At 50.4% G+C, this 20,812-nt stretch overlaps 1 protein-coding gene across 1 annotated transcript in view; it reads right to left on the bottom strand.

Moving 5' to 3' along the window:
- LOC144324889 (putative cation-transporting ATPase 13A5) overlaps window positions 1–20,812 on the bottom strand; it is a 36,176-nt gene that overhangs the window by 3,774 nt on the left and 11,590 nt on the right. The window lies entirely within an intron of this gene.

Genomic DNA, 20,812 nt, shown 5'->3' with positions numbered 1-20,812 from the left:
CGGATAGGGAGCCAGGTCCCAAAGCCCGCCGAAAAGAGGGGGAGGAGTCAGGGGGGTCAGCGTCAGAAGAGTCCAGAAAGGAGGAGACCCCGGGGGGCAGAAGGACCCAGAGGAGAAAGGAGAGACGGAAGAGGTGGAGTAAGGTTAAAGTATTAAGTTGGTGTACAGGGGGTGGAGATGAGGCATCTGAATATAGACTGTATTTTTAATCAAGGTTTATATTGACTTATATTTTGATCAGGTTCATAAAGTCTAAAATGGGCTTAAATTCACAAATGTTTCATGCCAGGCAGAAGACCAGCTGCTTAGAGAACCTTGGCAATGTTTTCCTCCTAGACAAGGGGCCCCTTGATTTATAGCAGAAAACAATTCTCAAAGTCGTAAAAAGGGAATTACAGGCTAAGAGCAAGGTTACAGACCCTACATAATTAAGAGTTGGTAAATAGTAAAATAATACCAATGTGCCTCCCAGTAAAATGAGCCAGATCTTCTTCCTAAGGTTAAAAAGGCCAAGAGCAATGGAGAAGCATCTAGCTGGCAGAAAGAGAGCATTTTTGGGAAGTCTTTTCTAAAGCTGTTTCTTTCTTAAACTGAGAGAGTTAAAGGGCAATAAATGTTGGGAAGAGCTAATGGGAAAAGCCGCTGGCTGAAGGGGGGGTGTAAACTGAAGAGGCTCCTTTTGAAGCTGTTTTTTACTGAGTTCCTTTTTTACTTTACAAAGGCCTTATTCCTTTTAAAAGGCTACCTATGTTATGTATTAAATATATTGGCTTAAATGTAATTATGCAAAGGATTTAAGAAATGCTAGATTCTTATTTCATATAGTTGTAAGAGTTGTATTTATCCTGAAATTAAGTCAGCCACCAGCCTAGCCCCCCTGCCGGACAGGGGACGCCATCAAGCGCTCCTGATATATGGTTGTCAGGCATTTGTTTGGAAACCTTCAAATGAAGGAGATCTTTCAATGTTGATGTGAACTCAAGATCCTTGACATATGTTTAAGATAAAAATTTAAGATTAACCATTTGTTTTAGAAGGCAATAGGGCAAGGAGGGCAAGAGGTGAGCTGGTAATTAAGATTCCTTGTTGAGACACATGTAAGATATATTACTACTTATTTGTCATTTATAGATGTAACAATATATAGCTCTTTGTGTTCCATATAAGGACAGGAGGATATGGGTGTATCTTTTGTGATTGGATATAGCAGGCAGCCAATAGGAATTTCAACCAGGCTGATTGGACAGAGGCAGCCAAAGGAGGAGCAAGGGAGCTGGGCTGAGGGAATATAAGTGCTGGCCATAATGGCAGGAGGCCAGGCCAGAGCTTGGTAACCATATACCACTGAGCCTCTCATTTATTTGTCTGACAAATAAATTATTATTTTAATTTCTCTATTGCTGCGTTGAATATTTCATTCCAGCTAAGCGTTAACCACAAGCAGGGTGCTACAGAGACTCAGATGGAGCTTCGCCGGTCTAGCCTCTTAAGACGTAGAGCTGGGGCGCTCCGGTTTGGAAATGGAAACTGTACTTCAATAAAGACTTTTGTATATTACTACCGGGTAGCATTGGTCCTCTGTGAGCTGGGACCAGGAGCCAGCTCTGACAGTAAGCTCCATCTCTAGTTTTGCACCGAAAACCTCGCAGCGTGAGTGGACGCAGCGAGGGAAGAAGATTGGTGCTTCGCGAGCTCACAAAAGTCAGGCAAGATGACTACCGAACAGCAAATAGCAGCCCTGCAAAATGCAGTGACACAACTCAACGCGGAGATACTCGCATCCAGGAAGAGGGAAGATGAAGCGGCTGCAGCCTGCAAGGATCTCCAAGCCAGGTTGGAAGTGCTTACTAAGCAGGGACAACAGGGACCCAAATCAGAGGGGATTGGGCTGGGGAAGAGAGGAGGCAGCCTTGTATCTCATTTCGATGGGAATTTACAGCAGTACCCTAACTTCCGAGCAGACGTGCTGTTTGCGCTGCAACTGCTGGATAAAGACTTTAGAGATGAGCAAGAGAAGGTGGGGTTTATCCTATCCCATTTGCATGGAGAAGCTAAAGCGTGGCTGCGCAATCTGTGGAGAGATAAGGATCCGGCGCTCCGAAGTGCGGATGCATTCATTAAAGCGATGGATTCGTGTTTTTTATCAAATATAGACGTTGATATCGCCAGAAAAGACATACATGGGCTGAAACAGGGGAGAGCCAGTGTAAGGCAGTATCATTCCCGCTTTTTTGCCTTAGTCCATGCGCTGGGATGGGAGAAAGATTCCGTTCCAGTCAGAGACCTTTTTTGGGAAGGCTTGAATGCAAATGTGAAAGACGAAATGGCAAGGGGGGAGAGACCACAGACCACTCAGGAGGTGGTACAGAGGGCGCTGTCAATTGGGGTGCGCCTGGAAGAACGTCCATGGAGCAGAGAAGAAGGGCGTTGGGGACGCACGCCAGCGAGAGCACCTCCCCTCTTTCCCAAGGATGCAGCGCGTGCACAATCCACGCCTCCGCAGGGAGGGGGAGAGGAACCAATGGAGATTGGAGGCGCCAGGGCTCAGTCAGCTACCAGAGCCCTAGCACCGGGAGCAGTCAAAGCGAAGCCTCCTAGAGGGAACAGGAAGTGTTACATCTGTGACAATCCGCAGCACATGGCGAAAGAGTGTCCCCAGAGGCTCCACAGGCACACTGCAGCCTCCGCAGCAGTAACAGAAGCAACCCAGCAGAGAGAACCACAGCAGGGAAACGACGGAGTCTGGCTGGAGGAAGAGGCACTGGGGCCCAGCCAGACGAGTCAGTGAAGCAGTCCCCAGAGATTTTGCAGCCCACAGACCCCCTCCCGCCCAAACCAGTGGTGCAGCTCACCGCATCGCTCCAGCTACCCAATGGACTCACTATGGAAGTACCCATTACCATTGACTCTGGCAGTAATGCAGACTTTATAGGACTGGATTTCATTCAACAACACAGCATAGCGCTACTGCCAGCCACGCTGCCCCTGAAGGTTGTCACGGTGGATGGCAGGGAATTGCTAGGGGGGCAGGTGGTGAAGCAAACGCCTCCGATGGTGATGCAAATTGGGAATCACCGAGAAGTCATCAGCTTCAATGTCACCCAACTGTCGGACACGCCTGTAGTATTAGGCATGAGTTGGCTGCACAGGCAAAGCCCTACATTGGCGTGGTACCAGCGCCAACTGACTTTCGGTTCATCCTACTGTGTGGAACATTGCATTCTGCCTAGCACGGAAGGGGAAGAGGATGACCCGCAGCTACAATTAGGCACGCTGCAAGCAGTGCCCATCAAGTACGCAGCGTTTTTGGAGGTTTTCTGCGAGAAGGAGGCGGACAAGCTACCTCCCCACAGACCTTATGACTGCAAGATTGACCTCCTGCCGGGGGCGACGCTGCCGACAGGGAAACTGTATTCCATGTCTGAAGACGAACTGCAGGAACTCAGGGAGTTCATAGATCACAACTTGAAGCGCGGCTTCATCCGGGAATCCAGGGCAGTGGAGGGCAGTCCAGTATTCTTTGTGAAGAAAAAGGACACGCCCCAAAAAAGGCTTGTAGTGGACTATCGAATTTTGAACTCGAAAACAAAGCCCACAGCCTTCCCCATACCCAAGATCGACGACCTGCTCGCGACGGTGAGAAAAGGACGCGTTTTCACCAAGTTGGATCTGCGAGGGGCGTACAACCTGATTCGCATATGGGAAGGCGATGAGTGGAAGACGGCCATGTTCACGCCCCTGGGCACCTATGAATACAGGGTCATGCCCTTTGGATTACAAAAAGGCTCCCACTGTTTTCAAGCCTTCATGCATCACGTGTTAGCGGGACTCCTCTACAAGAAGTGCGTCTGCTTCCTGGACGACATCCTGATATTCTCAGAATCGCAGGAGGCTCACGAGAGAGACGTCAAGGAAGTCCTGCAGAGGCTGCAGGAGCACAGACTGTACGCCAAGCTGGAGAAGTGCCAGTTCGACATGACGGAGGTGGATTTCCTGGGCTACAAATTGTCGGACAAGGGGCTCGCCATGGACAGCGCCAAGGTTCGCTCAGTGTTGGACTGGAAGAGCCCGCGCAATCGGAAGGAGGTCCAGAGGTTTGTTGGCTTTGCTAACTTTTACCGCAAGTTCATCAAGGGGTTCGCGATGCAGACGGCGGCCATTACCGACACGCTCAGCTCCAAGAAGAAGAAGTTCATCTGGACGGAGCAAGCGGAGCAGTCCTTTCAGAAACTCAAGCGTCTCTTCTCGTCAGAAGAGCAGCTACTGCACGTGAATCCCAGCAGACCGATGAGGGTTGAAACGGACGCCTCAGACAGGGCCGTGGGAGCAGTACTGTTGCAGCAAGACCCGCAGGGGGACTGGTGACCGTGCGCCTTCTACTCCAGGAAGCTCAGCAAGTCAGAGCAGAACTACACCATCTGGGACAGGGAGTTGCTAGCCATTCATGCAGCATTCAAGGCGTGGCGGCACTTCCTTATCGGAGCCAAACACACAGTGCAGGTCCGCACAGACCATAAGAACCTGGAGTACTGGCGCACGGCGAGGTTCCTGAACCAGAGGCACATACGCTGGGCGGAGTTCTTTGCAGACTTCGACTTCAGGATAGAGTACATCCCAGGCGACAACAACGTCATGGCGGATGCACTGTCCAGGAAGCCGCAATACCTCGAGGAGGCGGCACCAGCGGCGGCCAAGCACATTTCGCACCGAAAGCGTGGGCGTGCGCTTCGGCAACCGTGGACCTGCATGCTGTAGGTCGCGCGCTGCAGGAAGACCCCTTCGCACAAGCCAAGATGAAGGAGGTGCACAGGGGCACGGCGAAGGATGCCGAGTTCCAGATACGCGACGGATTGCTCATCCGCAAAGGGGCCCTCTACGTACCGGGAGACCACCTCCGCGCGAAGGTACTGCAGCAGTTGCACGACGCACCCACCGCCGGGCACTTTGGCAAAGAGAAGACTGTAGAGTTAGTAGCCAGAGATTTTTGGTGGCCCAAGATGCGGGGGGAAGTCGCGGATTACGTCTCGAGGTGCGACACCTGCCAAAGGGCCAAGTCAGTGCACAAACCGCCAGCGGGACTGCTGGAACCGCTGCAGACACCGATCGAACCGTGGGAGAGGGTGGCCCTGGACTTTGTCACGGATCTGCCCAGCTCGAGGGGCAAGACAGCAGTGCTAGTGGTGGTGGACATGTTCACCAAAATGGCCCACTTCATTCCGTGTGCGAAGGTGGCCACGGCGGAACAGACCGCCAAACTGTTCATAGACCACGTGTTCAGGGTTCATGGTCTACCACGGTCTATTCTGTCCGACCGGGGGCGACAGTTCATCTCAAACTTCTGGCAGAAGCTGATGGGCATCCTGAACGTCAAGATCAACCTAGCGTCGGCGAGACACCCGCAAACCAACGGACAAGCGGAGCGGGTCAACGGCGTCATGCAGCAGTACCTGAGATGCTACGCAAATCAGCAGCCTGCAACATGGGTGGACTACCTGCCGCTCGCCGAGTTCGCCTACAACAACACGAAGCACGTGTCCACGGGGGTGACACCGTTCTTCGCCAACAACGGGAGGCATCCCAGAACCTTCCCGGGAAGAGAGTGGGGGAGGGGGAGCCACAGGCAGCGGAAGCCTTAGCATCAGAGCTGCAGGAGGTCCACGAACAGCTTCGGAGGCAGTTAGAACTAGCAAAGCACGCATACAAACTGCAGGCTGACAGACACAGAAGGGTTGGGGAAAACATAGGGGTGGGAGACTGGGTTTGGTTAGCAGCCCAGGCAGTGCCGGCCAGATCGTTAGCGAAGAAGAAGCTCGGACATAAGCAGCTAGGGCCTTACCAAGTCGAGGCACAGGTTAATCCAGTGGCTTTCCGGTTGACACTTCCGGAGGGATCCAGAATGCACCCAGTTTTCCATAGATCAGTGCTCACGCCCTACAAAGCACCTCACAGATTTCAGGAGCCAGGCACGGCACCAGACCCGCTCAGGGAAACGCCCACAAGGGGGGGTCGCCAAGGGGGGAACCCATCAACGAGGTCACAGAGATTTTAGACTCGAGATGGGGGGAAGAAGGAGTCGAATATCTGCTAGCCAGAGAAGGTACCCCGGCCAGCGCCAACAGTTGGGTGCCGGACTATGCTTTGGACGAGCCGCTGCTCAAGGACGAGTTTCATGCCCTTTTCCCACACAGGCCCATGCCAGCCGAGTATTTCGACGACTGGCTTTTCACACCCACACTTTCAGCCAGCACATTCCAGGGGTTCACCTCGGACGAGGAACAGGCACTAGGCACACGTTCCCCGGAGGGATCACCCTCGGGGTCTGCCTCAGACCGCTCTTATTGGTGGGACGATCGACCAGAGGAGCAGTGGCGCAAGAAGTGGCTGGGGGGTCCTTGGCAGGCAACGTCCCCAGAGGAGATCGGGGGAGAGACGGACATGGACGTGTTGGGGGAGGACCTGGGGTTCGAGCACGGAGGCCAAGAGATGGAAGCGGAGGAGATCGACGTCGGCGAGAGCACGGAGGACGAGCCGGACTTATCCGGCTGGATGCACGCCACGGGGGACGAACTGTATCCGGCACTCACCCCCACAACAACGGAGCACCCAGTACCCACACCTGAAGGAGGGGAGGGGGAAGGGTGGGCTTCAAGGGGGGATGGATGTTAGGGGTTCAGGAGCAGAGGCACAGGAAAGGGAGGAAATAGAGAGCGAGGGGGAGGAATCCGAAGGAAATGTTAGCGATGACAGCGGTCCGAGGTCTCTGAGTCTTTCCAGTGAATCGGAAGATTCACAGAAAGAGGCTCCCATGGTCAGAGCAAGGGGGTGCCGAGGGGGACACCCCAGGAAGAAGGGGCCAGAGGGGACTCAGAGAGCAGCAGTTGGGAATCAGGACCAGCTTCCCCACCAGAGTGCAGTAGGGGGGAGGAGTCCCAGGGATCGGGAGCAGGCGGCTCACCGCCAGCGGGAGGACATGAGTCAGGATTGGCCACGCCTCCATCGGGGAGCGAGGAAACGGTCAAGAGGAAGGTTGAAGGCTGGGCGCGAGCGCCAAGTTCAAATGTACAGGAAGGCGGCGCAGTTGGCAGCCCGGATAGGGAGCCAGGTCCCAAAGCCCGCCGAAAAGAGGGGGAGGAGTCAGGGGGGTCAGCGTCAGAAGAGTCCAGAAAGGAGGAGACCCCGGGGGGCAGAAGGACCCAGAGGAGAAAGGAGAGACGGAAGAGGTGGAGTAAGGTTAAAGTATTAAGTTGGTGTACAGGGGGTGGAGACTCAGATGGAGCTTCGCCGGTCTAGCCTCTAAGACGTAAAGCTGGGGCGCTCCGGTTTGGAAATGGAAACTGTACTTCAATAAAGACTTTTGTTTATTACTACCGGGTAGCGTTGGTCCTCTGTGAGCTGGGACCAGGAGCCAGCTCTGACAATTAATATCCTTCCTAACTTGTGCTAGCAAGATCCTTTACTTAGCAGAGTTTACATTCCCCTTCTTACACGCATAGCAGATAGCTGGTTGCAGGCTCGTGTGAGCCTCTCACTATTATACAATGTTAGGGTACATTCGGCACAGAAACATGTGTGTATACCTTTAAGAAGTTTCTGGGATTAATTGGCTGCAGCTGGCCATTGCTATATAGGAAAAAAGCTGAGTTTTGTAGCCTCCCTGCAGGAATAACACCCACCAGAGTTTGTGTTTATTATTTTGTAATAAAGTCTTCGTTTTAGTTTGGGTTTTTACACCTATGTGTCCTGGAGTCACTCTGTCCTCTGCCACTATCTGGAAATCTCCCCCTCCAACAGGTTATGGGGCCAGTCCCCAGTCCTGAGTGGGCAGAGACAGAGCATGAAAAGAACCCAGAGACTGGAAGCGACTCAGCGTTTCTCAAACGGCTGGCTATGTGAAGGCGTCGGCAGGGAGTGTCTGTTTGAGACCAGGAGCCGAACATTTCTTCAAGCCATGTGTGAGTAAGGACTGAGTGGAAAGCTGAAAGCTGGGTGGAGCCATGGCTGGACTTGGAGCTGGAGCTCAAGGGGGAGCTTCATATTTTCCAGTAGAGAAACTGGGAGAGTCCAATTATATGTCATGGAGTTTACAGATGCAGGCGTTTTTAAAGAAAGAACAATGATGGACTGTTATTGTTAACCCTCCTGTAAAAGAGGAGGATGAAGAAGTAGATGAAGCAGACCAAAGGCTGGAGGACAAAGCCTATGCCAATTTAATTTTGAGTTTAGAGAAATCTGAGTTATCTCATGTGCGAGACCTTGAAACAGCAAGTGAGATTTGGCAAGCACTGAGAACGATACACATTACAGACACTGCTGGCAGCAAAATTACTCTAATGAGAGCTCTGTACCGAGCCAGACTAAGTGAGGGTGAATGTGTTTCAACACACCTTCAAAGAATGCGTGATTTATTTTCACAGTTAAATAATAATGTCAGGGGCTCAGGAGCAGAGGCACAAGGGAGAGAGGAAATGGAGAGCGAAGGGGAAGAATCTGAGGGCAGCGTAGGGGAGTATGACAGTGACCCGAGAGATTCCATGAGCTTCTCCAGCGAATCAGAAGATTCCCAGAAGGAGGCGCCAATGGTCAGGGCAAGGGGGGTCCCAGGGGGGACGCACCAGAAACAAGGGGCCAGCGGGGACTCCCAAAGCAGCAGTGGGAGATCAGGACCAGCTTCCCCACCAGAGCGTAGTGAGGGGGAAGAGTCCCATGTGTCAGGGCCAGCGTCTCCTCCAGCAGGGAGAGAAGATGAGTCAGGGCTGACCACACCTCTATTGGAGAGTGGGGGAACGGAGGGGAGGTCAGGTCCAGCTAGCCTCCCCGAAGGGGGAAGCAGTGACAGGAGCAGTGTAACGGTCAGGAGGAAGGTTGCCGGCTGGGCGCGCGCACCAAGTTCGAATGTACAGGCGCGCGGGACAGCAGAAAACCCGGATTGGGAACCAGGTCCCAAAGCCCGCCGGAGGCAGGGGGAAGACTCAGGGGACTCAGCGTCAGAAGAGTCTAGGAAGGGCAAGACCCCAGCGGACAGGCGGAACCAGAGGAGGAAAGAGCAAAGGAAGAGGTGGAGCAAGGCTAGAGTCTTAAACTGGTGTCTGGGGGGAGGAGATTCAGACGGAGCTTCAGCGGTCTAGAGTTTGAGACGTAGAGCTGCGCGCTGCGGCTGTGAAAGCGAAACTGAACTTCAATAAAGACTTTTGTATATAACAACGAACTGGCGTTGGTCCTTTGTGAGCTGGGACCTCGGGCAGCTCTGACAAATAAAAATAATAATAATTTATTATTTATACCCCGCCCATCTGGCTGGGCCTCCCCAGCCACTCTGGGCGGCTTCCATAAAAACCAAAAATACAGTAAAATATCACACGTTAAAAACTTCCCTGAACAGGGCTGCCTTAAGATGTCTTCTGAATGTCAGGTAGTTGTTTATCGCTTTGACATCTGCTGGAAGGGCGTTCCACAGGGCGGGCGCCACCACCGAGAAGGCCCTCTGCCTGGTTCCCTGTAGCTTTGCTTCTCGCAATGAGGGAACCGCCAGAAGGCCCTCGGCGCTGGACCTCAGTGTCCGGGCAGAATGATGGGGGTGGAGACGCTCCTTCAGGTATACTGGACCGAGGCCGTTTGGGCCTTTAAAGGTCAGCACCAACACTTTGAATTGTGCTCGGAAACGTACTGGGAGCCAATGTAGGTCTTTCAAGACCGGTGTTATATGGTCTCGGTGGCCGCCCCCAGTCACCAGTCTAGCTGCCGCATTCTGGATTAGTTGTAGTTTCCGAGTCACCTTCAAAGGTAGCCCCACGTAGAGTGCATTGCTTTAGTCCAAGCGGGAGATAACCAGAGCATGCACCACTCTGGCGAGACAGTTCGCAGGCAGATAGGGTCTCAGCCTACGTACCAGATGGAGCTGGTAAACAGCTGCCCTGGACACAGATTTGACCTGTGCCTCCATGGACAGCTGTGAGTCCAAAATGACTCCCAGGCTGTGCACCTGGTCCTTCAGGGGCACAGTTACCCCATTCAGGACCAGGGAATCCTCCACACCTGCCCGCCTCCTGTCCCCCCAAAACAGTACTTCTGTCTTGTCAGGATTCAACCTCAATCTGTTAGCCGCCATCCATCCTCCAACCGCCTCCAGACACTCGCACAGGACCTTCACCGCCCTCACTGGTTCTGATTTAAAAGAGAGATAGAGCTGGGTATCATCCGCATACTGATGAACACCCAGCCCAAACCTCCTGATGATCTCTCCCAGCCGCTGCATGTAAATGTTGAAAAGCATAGGGGAGAGAACAGAACCCTGAGGCACCCCACAAGTGAGAGCCCAGGGGTCTGAACACTCATCCCCCCCCCCACTTTCTGAACACGGCCCAGGAGGAAGGAGCGGAACCACTGTAGGACAGTGCCTCCAGCTCCCAGCCCCTGAAGACGGTCCAGAAGGATGTTATGGTCGATGGTATGAAACGCCACTGAGAGATCCAGCAGAACTAGGAAACAGCTCTCACCTTTGTCCCTAGCCCGCCGGAGATCATCAACCAGTGCGACCAAGGCAGTTTCAGTCCCATGATGAGGCCTGAATCCCGACTGGAAGGGATCCAAATGGTCCGCTTCTTCCAGGCGTGCCTGGAGTTGTTCGGCAACCGCTCGCTCAATCACCTTGCCCAAGAATGGAAGATTTGAGACTGGGCGATAGTTGGCCATTGTGGCCGCATCTAAAGATGGTTTTTTAAGAAGCGGTTTAATAACTGCCTCTTTCAGCGGGTCTGGGAAGGCTCCCTCATGGAGGGAAGCATTCACCACCCCACGAAGCCCATCGCCCAGTCCTTCCCGGCTAGCTTTTATAAGCCAGGATGGGCAAGGATCCAGGAGACAGGTGGTTGGTTTCACTCATCCAAGCAGCCTGTCCACATCCTCAGAGGTAACAGATTGGAATTGATCCCACACAACTTGACTAGACAGGACTCTAGCACTCTCCCGCCCTGGCCCTGCTCCCACGGTGGAGTCTACTTCTTCCCGAATCTGAGCGATTTTATCTGCAAAAAACTTTGCAAAATCATTGCAGGAGAACATGTGGCCCGTACTGGGCCCCGATGTTGCAGGTGGTTCCGCTAAATTGTGAACCACCTGAAAAAGTCTCCTGCTGCTGTTTTCTGCAGATGCTATAGAGGCGGTGAAGAAATTCTTCGCCGTCGCTATCGCCACTTGGTAGGCTCGACGTTGAGCTCTAACCTGTGTCCGGTCAGATTCGGAATGAGTTATCTGCCACCGGCGCTCTAGCCGTCTCAACGATTGTTTCATTGCCCTCAGATCCGTGGAAAACCACGGGGCTCTCCGGGCTCCATGCAATCGGAGAGGGCGCTTCGGAGCCAAACAGTCAATAGCCCTGGTTAACTCCACATTCCAGCGGGCCACCAGGGAATTGGCTGAAAGGCCATCAACATGGGATAGAGCATCCCCTACTACTCTCTGGAAACCATTTGGATCCATTAAGTGGCAGGGGCAGACCATCCGAATCGGTCCCACCTCCCTGCAGAGGGGATGGGTCGCAGAGAAGTCCAGTTGCACCAGGAAGTGATCTGACCATGGCACTTCTTTCATTTCGCTTTTACTTAGTGTCAGATCACCAACATCCATAGAGGTAAACACCAGGTCCAAGGCATGTCCGTGGCTATGGGTTGGGCCAGATTTATTCAGGGACAGCCCCATGGAGGCCATGCTTTCCACGAAGTCCCGAGCGGCCCCTTGTAAGGTCGTGTCAGCATGGATGTTAAAATCCCCTAGGACCACCAAGCTAGGTGTCTCCAGGAGAACATCCGCTACGACCTGAAGCAGCTCGGGCAGGGAATCCTTGGTGCAGCGGGGAGGTCGGTACACCAAAAGGAATCCTGTACTGCCCCTATTGCCCAACTTCCAGAACATGCACTCGGAAAACTGGGTCTTCCCAATAGGACGCCTGGTGCAAACTAATGACTTCCTAAAAATCACTGCAACCCCCCCCCTCCCCGCCCACATGACCTGGGTTGCTGTGCGTAAGAGAAACCTGGTGGACAAGCAGCGGCAAGGACAGGCCCATCTGCTTCATCCAACCAAGTCTCTGTTACACATGCCAGGTCAAGTCCTCCATCCATGATCAAGTCATGGATGGCAGTGGTCTTATGAATCATTGACCTGGCATTGCACAGCAGCACCTTCAGGTCATGTGGGTATCCCTTGCTGATTCTAGTATCCATCCGGTCAGTACCAGACCCGGAGGAAGGGATAGTCCTCAGACAACGACTAAACCTGCCTCCTCTGTAATGACATGGTCTGGTCTTAGCGTAACTCCTCCTCCTACCTGTGATCACTGAGATCGGTTGCCCCAGTGCATCCCCCCCTGTGGAACATGCCCCAGCCATTTTGTGGGCTGGGGCCCACTCCCTGGCAGCCCTGACCCCTCCCCCTAAGAACAAAATAAGACCTTAAACAAACAAACAAAACCAATAAAACAATACAAACAAAAAATGTAAAAATTACAAAAACATCAAAATAAAAAATAATTCCCCAAGCCCAACCAAACATCCATCCCACCCCCACATACAGTCCATCTTTCTCTTTAGCGGTAAGAAACAGTTCTCCATCTTTGTAGATCTTGCATCTATTAGCATCATAGTACAGTTTTAGCCCTTTCTTTGCAATCTGCGAAGCACTCAGCAGACTAAATCTCAGTTCTGGAACTGAGGTAAACATCACTTATAGTCAAGTTCAGACTCTCAAGATACACAGTTCCAATTCCGGTCGCTTCCAGTTCTTGACCGTTGGCTTGTTTCACAGTGAAGCTTTGCTTCTTCAACGTCGAAAACAGTTGTCTGTGTGGGCAGAGATGCTTCGTTGCCCCCGTATCGATTATGAATGCGTTCCCAACATCTGGCGTGGTTCCTTTCGCCATCATAGCCTTTGCAGGTTTCACCTCGCACTTGGTACGGCTTTTGCTTGACGCCTCAGGCTTCGTAGAGCTGTTCTTGGCTCCTTTTGACTGTCGCGGCTTTCTACAGTTCCGTTGTAGATGCCCAGTCTGTCCACAATTGTAGCATCTGACGGCGCTCAATGCTACAGCATGCTCTCCAGTAGCATCAGCAGTGGGAAGATTTGAACTCTGTTCTTGCCTCCCCCTGTCCTTCACTTCCAGTGCAGCAAGTCTGTCGTGTTCGTTGAGGACCACCGCACACACTCTCTCCGAAGTCAGGTCTTGAGCCGGTAGCGAACCAAGCTGACTGGCAACGGATTTGTAAGTCCGGTTCAGGCTGTTTATCATCATGAAGCAAAACACTTCCTCCTGTAGACGGAAATTGCGTTCCACCATCTGTTGACGCAAAAACTTCATTTCTGTCAGGTGCGCTTGAACATCTCCATCAGGCGCTAATCTCAGATTGGTCAACTTCTCAAAATACAGCAACGCTGAAGAACCGGCATCTCTCTGATGCTTTGTACGCAGCGTATCCCAAACCTCTCGCGCATGTTCTAAATGCTGAATATGCACCGATTGATCATCTGAGACGCACAGAATTATAGCAGTCCTAGCCTTCACATTCTGTGTTTCCCAAGCACGCGTTGGTGCTGCAGGGATGGGGTTCTCAATCACCCCAAACAGTCTCTGATTCTGCAACAGGACCTTCATCTTTACAGACCAAGATGAATAATTGTCATTGGTCAGGAGGGGTGGAGAAGGCAAGCCTCCCCCCTTCTTAGCATCCATTTTGAGTCCTTGCATTGACTCTAAAACACAAGCCTCTAAAATCCAATAGCTGGCTTGTTTACACTCTTGACACCTGGCAGCTCTGACACTGGCTGTGTTGGAAAGTCCCTTCCAGCAGTTCGTGAGGACCTAGTCATAACAAAACTTTGTTTTCGCCTCTCTGAGGCATAGACTGACTGCCCAGCCCTCTCGATCAACTTTCCAGTCCTCCTTCACTGAAGGACGTTGCTTTAGCAACAGCGCATATCTTTCCTCGGACAGGAAACCACAAGAATGCTTGGAATGCGGGCCTCTTCTAAGGTGGAGCTGCTTTTCCCACACACGCTCTCCGTGAAGCAGAGAATGAATCAATCTGCATTCACTCTTTTAAGCCCTTAAAATCTCATACCTTGGGCATCGTGGCTTTGCTGTCAGCTTCTTCTTGTCAGCTTCTGGCTGCAGAGAATCAGCCTCTCACAACAGGCTTCCATGGAGCAATGGAGGACAATTCACCAGCCTCTCATCCAGATGTCCGATGAATCGCAACCATCCTCTGCTACCACTGTTGGAATTCTGCCTGGGTCAAAGGAATGTGCCATAGCGTAGGCACCGGCAGATATTCCTGTCGACCTCCCCGCGTCTCCACTCTCTGATAAGCAGGCGAGGTCCCGGCGATTCTTCTCAGATGTTTGAGAGGAACACACCGTTCTTCCTCTCTCCCCTTTGGTGTCCCCAGGGAGGGGAAAGAAGCAGACAGAAAACTATTTACATCCTTTATTTTCTGCCTCTCATATCAGTACAGAGAAACATGTCTGCACTTGGCAACAGTAAGAAGAAACTCCTCCCAAGTACATCCAGTACTGGTCATATGACACACACACTGAGCTAACATCCGGTGCTCAGTACAGAATGGACTGCCCCTTTGTTCCCATGGCAACAGTCACAAACATCCTGTCTGGCTTTCCAGCCACAATCAGCAGACTGAACTGCTGGAGCCTTTGCTTGCTGCAGCATTGGTGCTTTAGAATAACAGTTCTGACCCCTGCACAGTCAGACATCCGGAACTTCTCAAGCAACTGCTCAATCTTGCCTTTCTGACTGAGCAAGAAACTCCCATTCTCTGACCTGTCTATCCTAACGCCTAGATAAACCTGAATGGGACCAAGGTTTTTGAGCTTAAACTTCTTACCAAGCTCTTTGGCAAAACCTTGCACCTGTCTACCTGTCTGTGCCACGTACAGAATATCATCTACGAACACCAGAATCGCTTCCTGTGTCTCTCCTGACCCCTTCAGGAACAGGCAACTGTCTGCAAGACTCTTCTGGAAACCCAAACCTTCCAGAGCTTCATTCAGGCACATGTTCCAATTTCTGGCTGACTGTTTCAAACCATAAATTGACTTGTGCAGCTTCCACACAACACCTGGCTCATTGCCCTCAAACCCTGGAGGAGGTAGCATGTACAGATCCTCCTTCAGATCCGAGTTCAAATAAGCCACATCCACATCAAAGTGGTGCACTTGGTGCCCTCTTTGAGCAGCTACTGCTAAAAGCACGCGCAGTCTCACTCCAGGAAGTAGGAACATACACTTCGGTGTAATGCAGCCCCCTTCTCTGCGTGAACCCTCTGGCTACAAGCCTCGCCTTATACTGTGGTTCTCCAGACGCTGTGGGCTTAATCCTGTAAACCCAACGACAGCTCACGGCCTGCTTGCCCTCTGGCAGCTTCGTGGTGGAGAACACACCTAAGGACCTCATTGAGTTCAACTCCTTTCCCATTGCCTCTTGCCACTTCCTGGCTTCTGCTTCAGGCAACTGTTGAACCTCCTCAAAACTCTCTGGTTCGCACTGCGCTAAACCAACCCACACACTGGTGACCTCAAACCTCTCAGGTGGTACCCCCTTTGTGGTGCGTGTGGAACGTCTGAGCACTGTCTCAGGTGCTCCCTCTGACCCACTGGGGCCAGCAAGTGTGTCCTTGTTATCAGAAGACTCCCCCTCTGACTTACTGCGTCTTCTGGCCTTCTGCACTTGACTAACGGGAGATGAAGGCTCACTTTTGGGCTCTCTTTTAACAGCCTGTGGAGATGCCCCTCCCTGTTCTTGACCCTGGTCAGAGACCTGGTCCTCATCAACAGGTTCAGCTTCTAACTCTCCCTCCTCAGCAGAATCAGACAGACACTCTGAGAGAACGTCAGGATTTGCATGGATCCTTGACCAACCACTCTGCTCACAGAACTCAGCACTTCTGCTGACTAGAATCCTGGACTGATCGCCTTCTGGATAGGCAAACCTCCACCCTTTTGTCCCAGGCTCGTACCCGCAAAAGATCATTTTCCGGGACCTCGGGTCACCTTTCTTGCATTGAGCCTTTGGCACAAGCACCCAAGCTTCTCAACCAAACACACGGAAGAAATGCACCTTTGGCTTCTTCCGGTGCAGCAGAAAATAGGGCGTGTCTCCTACAACAGAGCTATAGGACCTGTTCAACGTGAAGCTGGCAGCTTTCCAAGCTTCAGCCCAAAAGCTCTGAGGCAAACCAGAGTCAAACAGTAGAGCGTCAGCTGCCTCAGCTAGCGTTCTGTTCCTACGTTCTGCTACGCCATTCTCCTGAGGAGAAAAAGCAACCGTCAACCTGTGACTTATCCCCTTCTGGCGGAAGAAACTCTGCAGAGCAGACCTGGTGAACTCTCCGCCTCAGTCGCTCTGAAAGCTCTGCACCTTGGTGGGAAACTGTAGTTCCACCGCCGCAACCCAGTCTTTGATCAGTTGTGCCACCTCGCTTTTCTGTTTCAGCGAGAAGATCCAGCCGTTCCTCGAAAAATCATCTGTCAGCGTGAGCGCATACCTGGTTCCGCCCAGACTCGGCACTGGCATGGGTCCACAAAGGTCTGTATGCACAAGCTCAAAAGGCCTTGTGGTTACCCTCTCTGATCTGGGATAACTGCACCTTTTTATCTTTGCTCTTTTGCATGCCCTACAATCCAAAAATTTATCACATGCTTTCATCTTGCAACCCTCAGTGCCACAGCCTTTAATGAGAAGAAAAACATCATAAATCAGCCAGGCGAGAGAGCGGACATTCTTTCGTCTCTCAGCCAAAAACGAAAGGAAACTCACACACAAAGAAAGATTCCCGTATGTGAACCAAACCATGCCTCAGAATGTGAGACGTCACACAGAACTGTTTAACCCTGTAAGTTCTGATTCTCCTCACAAAGACGCCATGAGAGGAAGGCCACAACCCATCACCATAACTCCAGAAATGGGAGGCAGTCCAGTAAAAGATATGCAACTGATGAGGAGCGGCAACCTAAAGAGGTTGTTGACCACAGAGAGGAAGCAGCTTTCACAGTCAGAAGATGCTATCGTTGTGGGTCAACTAAGCATTTAGTACGTCAGTGTGTCTGTGGGAGAAAACACAAGAAAAGGGCGGCCTGCATTTTCTGGGAAGCGAGGAGACAGGAAGAGTCGAGTCCAGTATGTTTCTGCAGCAGTTCGAGGCACCAGTCACGACGTTGGACAAGACTGGATTTTAGACTCAGCAGCGACAAACATTTTTGTTAAGTCTGCACAAACCCTTGTAAATCTGTAAATGTAGTACTAGCTGATGGAACAGTGCATGAGTCAGCTGGAAAGGGTAGTGTGAATATCAACTGTTTAAGTACCAAGTTTACCAATGTTTTATGTGTACCAAGTTTAGAAAATAATTTGTTTTCAGTTACAAGTATTGTTAAACAGGGATTTAAAGTAACCTTCTCTGGTTCAGGCTGCAAAATAGAGAAAGCTGGAAAAGTGGTTACAGCGTCACTAAAAAATGGTTTGTTTGTTTTGAAAGACCAGCTAGTAAGTGAGTCTGGGGCATGTGTTAAAGCCTGTAATAGAGCCTTGCATGATGAGTGCCAGCATCTGTGGCATCGTCGTTTGGGGCATGCCAATTTCTGCAGTATTGCAAAAATGCCAGAATTAAGTAAGGAAATTAAAATGAAAAAATGCTCAGTTTTTCTGGACTGCAATACCTGCAAGGAGTCTAAAAGTAAGTGGGGGTCCTATCCTGAAAGTACTAGAATTAGCAAGAGGCCATTTGCTTTAGTACACTCAGACCTTTGTGGGCCATTTGCAGAGTCTGAAGGAGGAGCAAAGTTTTTTTTTTGTTCTTGTGGATGATTATAGCCGGTATACTTGGGTATACTAGTTAAAACACAAAAGTGAAACTGGTCATCTGATTAAGAATTGGGTCAACTATATAGAAAGGCAGTTTCCCTACAAAGTTACCCAATTGCAGAGTGACCGTGGAGGCGAGTTCATGTCTGAAGCCCTCCAGGTCTGGTTAAAAAATGCGTGGTATTAGTCACCGTAAATCGTGTCCTTTTTCGCCTGAAGAAAATTCAGTTGCAGAACGCAAGATAAGGTCTTTACAAACAATGCTAGATTCTATGCTATGTGATTCTAGCTTATCTAGGAAGTATTGGGGAAAGGAATTCTGTGTGCTAACTACATACAGAACAGGTTGTTTCATTCTACCATAAATAATACCCCTCATTTTTTGCTTTATGGGGGGGGAAAACCCTTTTTAGACCATGTTAAAACTTTTGGTTGTTGGGCTTGGGTTCACATCCCAAAAGGACAGAGAAGGAAAGGAGAACCCAAGGCAAGGAAACTTAGGCTTGTTGGCTATCAAACTTGGTCAAAGGGGTATCGTTTTGCACTAGGGCATGGCAGAGTTGTGATATCAAGACATGCAGAGTTTTGTGAGCAAGATGGTTGGGCCCGTTTACATGGAAATTCAGAAGTTGTTTTATCTTCTGATGATACAGATAAATTTGTGAAATCTGAGGAAGAAAAGCCACAAATTAAAGAAAGTTCTAAAAGAGGCAGTGATGAGGATTCAAGGGATGAGGGTCCCAGTACACAATCTCCTAAAGCTGAACCAATTTCTCCTGAGCAGGATGAATCAGAAGGGGAAGATAGTTCAGAGGGGGAGAGTGTTCAAGTTAGAAGATCACAAAGAAGCAATAAGGGGGTACCTCCAGAAAGGTTTACTATACAAGAAGTTAAAACTGTTGCTGTGAAGAAAGAACCTTGTGATTATGAGGAGGTTTTAAAGTTACCACACCAGGAAATAGTAAGGTGGAAAAATGCAATGAAAGCAGAAATGAAATTTTTGGCAGAACACAATGTGTTCACCATTGAGCCATTGCCAGAAGGAAAAAAGGCAGTGGGCTGTAGATGGGTGTATAAAATAAAACACTTGGCAGATGGTGGTGTTAAGTACAAAGCTAAGCTGGTAGCATGAGGCTTTACTCAAATAAAAGGTGAAAGCTTTGATGAAACCTTTTCTCCTACTGCAAGGAAAGTGTGCGCTTATTGCTAGCTCTTGCAGCACAACGTGGGTTAAAGGTAAACCATTTTGATATTGAGACAGCTTATCTTAACGCAAATCTGCAAGAAGAAATTTTTATGAATCAAGTGCCAGGTTTTGAGACAGGCGAACAGAATTCTGTATATAGGCTGAACAAAGCAATTTATGGGCTCAAACAGGGGCCACCAGGTGGCGCGTTGGAAGATGGCCGACAATAACATCTCTCTGACCCATACGAGGTACTAAGGGGCTGATATGGGAAGTATGCAGCCTTCCTATTCTCCCCCAGGATGTGGAGGAGAACTGTCCTGCCAGCAGTGTTCACAATGCACCCCCTGAAACGAGTGATGGGGGTGCCGAACACTTGGCAAAAGGCCCTTGGTGAAGTCAGATCTTCCTGACGCCGATTCCAATTAGCGCGTGCTGGTTGCTGCAGCTTGGAATTATAATTGGAAACATACGTTTGGAAACGAAGCTGAAAGCACATACATCAAGTAAAGCTCGACTGATAAGGCTGCTGATTAATGGATCTCTGCGACCAGGAGTGACGGATGGATAAGTAAATCTTCTGATGAATCACCATAAGGAGACTGTATGTTTGGAATGAAGGGGGGGTGGAGGAAAAAACTCTTTTTTTTCTGCATGATGTGACATTAATAACCCTTCACCCCAGATAGAAACAAGATCGTTGCGGTTCTATGAATCACAGGCAGGATTTTAAGAACTATGTGGGACGGAGTATAGCAGGAAAGAAGACTGGAGAACGGTGAGAAAAGAAGAAAATTTTCATGACGCATTTAAAAAATTGCGTCTCGCCATGACAGGTTTGCCGAGGAAGAAGGACTGGGGGAGGAGAATCAGGATTGTTTGAAAGAGAAGGAATGCTGGAATGTAAGTTTGACCTGACAGAACCCCCAGACTCATTTGATTTATTTGGTAAGCCTGAGAAAAATAAAGGACAGACTGGAGATTAATTTTGTTTATGGAAGTGTTGTACAGAGGCTGTCCCGGATCGATATGATTTTTGGAAAAGTACAAAATCCACATAAAATGCCAGCTGTTAACCTGCTTGTGAAAATCATCAGAGATCGCAAAGGAAGGAGGGACTTCCAGTTTGGGATCGCAAGCAGCAGGGAGCGCGGAAAAGTCGCTGTGAGCTTTTCCGAACTTCACGGGGGTTTGGGGGCGACGCAAAGGCACTGCGACCCCCGAAAAGCTCAAGGCGGGAGTCCTTGAGGGATAAGCTACCAAGCAGCATCGGCGGAGTCCCGAAGTTTTTTCGGGTTTTTTTTTTTTTTTAAAGGGCTCGAAGACGACGGGACTGAGAAACGCGAATGGTAAGCTCTGCGGACCTCGTGAAGTGATGCCTCTAGCTCCTACTGATTAAAGCGACAAATCTCCGTAACTCCAGAGCCGAATCCCCTATGTTTGAGGATTATAAGAGCATAACAATTAAACTAAATAACTCCAACGGGGATTCGGGAGGTAAAAGAAGTTAAATAAGGAACCCGACCTGTCTCTCAGAGCAAAATGGCGCAGGACATTCAGTCGCAAGAGCGAGAGAGGAAATGAGCAATTACCTGCTGTAGAGAAGAGAAAAGAGAAAGACCTCGGTAATTGTTTTTTTCTCTTTTGAAAACGAGGCAAAGGAAAACTGAATAACAGAAGGGATTTTATTGACTTTTAGAGACTTTGTACCCTCTTTTGGGGAGGAAAAGACTTTGGCAACAAAGAAGGAAACAAAGTAGGAA

Source organism: Podarcis muralis, chromosome 1, assembly GCF_964188315.1.
Source record: "Podarcis muralis chromosome 1, rPodMur119.hap1.1, whole genome shotgun sequence".
Taxonomy (NCBI): Eukaryota; Metazoa; Chordata; class Lepidosauria; order Squamata; family Lacertidae; genus Podarcis; species Podarcis muralis.
This window is presented reverse-complemented; position numbering and strand designations above follow the sequence as displayed.